This window comes from Pteropus vampyrus, unplaced genomic scaffold (genome assembly GCF_000151845.1).
Source record: "Pteropus vampyrus isolate Shadow unplaced genomic scaffold, Pvam_2.0 Scaffold41, whole genome shotgun sequence".
Taxonomy (NCBI): Eukaryota; Metazoa; Chordata; class Mammalia; order Chiroptera; family Pteropodidae; genus Pteropus; species Pteropus vampyrus.
Window position 1 is genome coordinate 4,239,259 of NW_011888822.1, and position 5,221 is coordinate 4,244,479.

A 5,221-nucleotide genomic window follows, 5' to 3' on the forward strand; every position below is an offset into this window, starting at 1 on the left:
TATAAAGCAATTGAGTGTCTATTTGTGTCAAGCACTATTCTAGGGGTTGGGGTTATAATAGTGAAAAGCTCTACCCTAACAGAGGTGGGATTCTACTGCTGGGTTGTTGAGTAGAAATAATTTTCAGGTACCACCAAGAAAATAAACCAATACTTCTTGGAGAATTTTTTCTGAAAAAACCTGTTCAGACAGAAGGAAGACTGAAGTGTTAGTATCTCTTAGTGTGTGACAAACTGGAAAAAGGAATAGAGAAAAAAGATTTAAAAGATGTAATGGCAGACTTGAAAAAGAGATTGAGATGGGTCAGAGAAAAAGGAATGTATTTGTTTTTTAAAAATTTGTAATTTAGCTATTATATCTGCGATATTCTTTCCCCATGAGGACTTTTTCTTTTTTTTTTTTAAACAAGTCTGTCTGTCTTTTGCTCCAAGGAAAAGAAAATGAATAGAAAAGCTGTGTGGATGATTATTATAAGTGGGACACCAAACTGCTGGCCTGGCAGCCCTGAGCTGGTGATCTTCCTGGATCATAATAAGACAAAGGCAATTTGAAACCACAATAAAATATCATTTTCATCTATCAGATTGGCAAAGGTCAAAAGACCTGATAATAAAAGTGATGAGAAACTGCAGTTACATACACTGGTGGAATGTAAACTGGTACACTATTTGTTGGACAACTGGGCAATAACGAATAATATTTAAAATGCACATACCCCATAATTCCAATTCTAGGAATTCATACTATAGATACATGTGCACTCATGCACAAAAATACATGTAAAGGGATGTTCTTAACAGTGTTGTTTGTAGTAGAAAGACTGTAAACCTAAACATTCACCAGGAAAAGACTGATTAAATTACAAAACATATATTATGCAGCCAAAATAGTGCAGGTGTATATGCTGATGCCACAAAATCCCCTTAGATATGTTAAGTAAAATGAAAACAAAACAGGTGCAGAGAAGCACAGTTTGCTGCCATCTGTGTAGAAAAGGGAAGACTTTGTTTATGCGTATGTGTGTACATATCACGTGTTGTTCGTGTAGTCAAAGAATGCCTTGGAAGCATACAAGGGAAACTGGTAATAGTGGTTATTTCCAGGGAGAGGGATGACAGAAGATAAGAAGAGATTTAATTTTCTAAATGGTTTTATAGAATTGTATTTGTTTGGTTTTTACCATGTGCATGCATTTTTTTTTTTTATAATAAATTTTAAAGTGTAAATAATTCCTGGAGAGCTTGCATGATGAATCAACAGCAAAATCTTTAAACAATAGTTCCTGTGTGTAGGCAGAAGTATTTCTGAGCGCAGGTGCAGCGGAGATAAACTTTGGAAAGCAGATGGCTCCAGTTTTAAAACTTATTCTGTGACAACATCAGATAAACATTTTAGAACTGAGTTTTGTTCTCAGAGTCCGGCTGCTCAAACTACAGATTCATCAGGTGTTTCAATTTACACTTTAAAATACAAACTAATGCTTTTAGTTATTTGAGGAGACTGAGACAAAACAGTCCCAGCGGAGGTTAAAATGCAGAAAATGAATTTTTTAAAATTACAAACATGTTTTAACTCGTTAAAGTAATCATCCAATGGGTGAGAAGTCTGGTGTTCAATTGACACTGTTCAATTCTTTTGCTGGTCTTCTTATTTCTGCTCTTTCAAGCCCCAAAGAAATCCCTTCTTCCTCCCAGGTACCTGGGCACCTTACTTTATTGAGGACCAGGGATTTCCAATATAAGTGCATTCAGGGATTAGGGAATAAGGAATAGAAAATTTGGGGGAGTGAATACCGTAAGGAGGAAGCTATTAGCAGAACTGGTTTAGAAATCAAGTTTTTTTTCTAAAGTTTGCTAACTAAACAAAAAATGTTTCAAACAGATTTTTTAATCATTCCAGCTATATACCTAATATCTGTGCACTTTTATATGTGTATGTAATATCCCAATTACCAAAGTTTTTGGAAAATGTTTAAAACACTGTACAGGCAAATAAAATTGAGAAAGGGTTCGTGAGGGCCAGTCCTATGTTGCTCATTCTGTTCCCCGCAGCCTCTCACACTGTCTTTACATTTCTGATGCTCCATATATATTTTAAAATTGGATTTGTGGTGCCCGCCTGGGACCATCTGCCCTCCAAAGAGAGTTTGTCTCAATAAAACACTAACAAGAACTAGCAGGCAACTATATTATTTTCAGGTCCACAACAGAGATTCCTCTTCTTGAATAAAGACATGAATATTTGGTCAATGAGCAGATGTATCCATAGGTACCAGAGTAGGTTCTGAGGCTATTTATATAAAGACCTGAGCTCTTTCACTCTAGTTGGAGTAATAACACACATATGAATACACACACACACACACACACACACACACACACACACGTGGCTGTGGTTGTTAAATAAGTGACACAAATACACAGTAATGGGATTAGGAGGAGAGCTTCCTTTGGCTTGGGGGGATTAAGGGAAATGGAATAGAGCTGCTCTTTTCAGACTTAAAAATCATCAGTCAAAAAAGCTAAAAGGTAACTATCAAAATTTCAAATAATATTTACCCTTTGAACCAAAAATCTTAGATATACTTGTACATATGCAATAAGACTTGTCCATCGACAGGAGACTAGTTAAGTAAGTTTTGGTACAGAAACATGATGAAATACTGTGAAGCTATAAAAAAGCAATCGGGAGGAAACAAATGTCTATGTACTGATATAGAGAGATCACTTACTATAACTCGTTAAAAAAGCAAGGTGAAGAACAATATGTTTGGCATGTTTCCTTATAAAAAATGAGGGGGAATAAGAACATATATGCATTCAAAACAACATGGTACTGGCATAAAAACAGATACATAGATCAAGAGAACAGAAGAGCGCATAAATAAATTTATGCCATCTGACAAAAGAGGTAAAAATATACAATGGGGTAAATATGGTCTCTTCAACAAATGGTGATGGGAAAACTGGATGGATACATGCAAAAAAAATGAAACTGGATCACCTTCTTACACCATGTACAAGAATAAACTCAAAATGGATTAAAGACTTAAATGTAAGACCCAAACCATAAAACTTCTAGAAGAAAACATAGGCAGTAAACTCTCTGACATTGCTATTAACTTTTTTTTCCTGATATATCTCCTTGGGCAAGGGAAACAAAGGAAAAAATAAACAAATGGGACAATATCAAACTAAAAAGTTTTTGCACAGCAAAGGAAATCATCAACAAAATGAAAAGAAAACCTACTGAATGGGAAAAGGTATTCGCCTATGATATGTCTGATAAGGGATTAATAGCCAACACTTATAAAAGAACTCGTACAACTCAACAACAAAAAAACAAACAATCTAATTAAAAAATGGGCTGAAGACCTGAACAAGTATTTCCCCAAAGAGGAAATACAAACAGCCAATAGACATATGAAAAGATGCTCAAGATCATTAATCATTAGAGAAATGAAAATTAAAACCACAATGACTACGGCAGTGCTACTCTGAACGTGCCCAATCTCGTCTGATCTCAGAAGCTAAGCAGGGTTGGGGCCTGGTTAGTACTTGGATGGGAGACCACCTAGGAATACCGAGTGCTGTAGGCGTAAAAATAAAATAATAAATAAATAAAATAAAATAAAACCACAATGAGATCTCGCCTCGTACCTATGAGAATGGCTATCATCAGTAAATCAAAAAACAACAAGTACTGGCAAGGATGTAGAGAAAAGGCAACCCTTGCACACTGTCAGTGGGATTGCAAAATGGTACAGCAACTATGGAAAACAGTTTGGAGGTTCTTCAAAAAATTAAAAATAGAACTACCTTTTGATCCAGCAATTGCACTTCTGGGTATTTATCTAAAGAAAACCGAAACAATAATTCATAAAGATCTCTGCACCCCTATCTATGTTCATAGCAATGCTATACACAATAGCCAAGATATGGAACCTAAATATCCATCAACCTAATATCCATCAACAGACAATTGGATAAAGAAGTTCTGGTCCATATATAAAATGGAATATTACTCAGCTATTAAAAAAATGAAACCCTACCATTTGCAATGACACTTCTAGACGTTATTACACTGAGTGAAATGAGTCAGACAGAGAAAGATAAATACCATATGATTTCACTTATATGTGGAATCTAAGGCATAAAAGGAACAAACTAAATGAAAACAGACTCACAGATACAGTTGCGACTGCCAGAGGGGAAGGGGATTAGAGGACCTGGGAGAAAAAGGTGAAGGGATAAAGGACAAATTAGTAGTTACAAAATAGTCACGGGACATAGAGTACAGCATAGAGAATATAGTCAATAGTGTTGTAATGGCTATGTGTAGAACTAGATGGGTGATAGAGTAATTGGGGGGATCACTTCATAAACTATATAAATGTCTAACCAATGTACTATATACCTGAAACTAATATAAAATTTTTTAAAAAGGGAAAAAATAATATATATGTACATGTGCTTATATTCACAATGATACCTTGGAATGATGATATGCCAAGAAACAATGATATACAAGAAACTACTCAGAGAGGGGTAGTATAAGGGAGATAGATAGGGAACAGGCTGGAAGATGGGGAAATAGTCTTTTATATTATTTGACTTTTGAACCATATGAGTAATCAAAATCTGTTAGCTGTTGTTTGAAAAAGAAAGCTATGATGTGGGGATGGTATTATAGGTATTTGCATATGCCCCAACACAACAAATTATACAAATTAAATATCATACATGCAGGTCTTTGTACATCAATTATGGCTCAATAAAAAAAAAAAGAAAGCAAGCTAATGTCCTTTTCCTGTCCCCCACTGCAGGCAAGGAGAAAGCTATGAGCTATAGCAGGGTGGGGAATGAAAGGCTGGATCTAGGACATGAAAACACTAGAACACTAGGGAGACTGGATGAGTGAAGACAAATATCGGGACCCAAGTACGTAAAGGCACTTTGTGGTCAGTTTGTGGGAGTTCACACTAGTAAATGCCATACTAGTAGATTTGGACCTTGCTAGTAAGCAACTAGGAATTTCTAAAGATTTACAGGCCATACTTTCTGCAGGATTAAGCTGAGGGCAGTATACGAAATGGACTGCAACTGTAAAAAAAGGCCAGAGGGAGGAGGCTAGTTAGGAGGCTACCAAAGCATATGCAGTTAAGAACTAAAATGGCATGAATTAAAGTCGAGAAGATTAGAATCACAGGTCTTAGAAGGTA

The 5,221-nt window shown here is 35.7% G+C and overlaps 1 protein-coding gene and 1 pseudogene across 3 annotated transcripts in view; one reads left to right on the forward strand and one right to left on the reverse strand.

Moving 5' to 3' along the window:
• THOC7 (THO complex 7) overlaps nucleotides 1-5,221 on the reverse strand; it is a 22,194-nt gene that overhangs the window by 7,495 nt on the left and 9,478 nt on the right. The gene's annotated exons all lie outside the window — the stretch shown is intronic.
• Nucleotides 3,479-3,598, forward strand: LOC111738676 (annotated as a pseudogene).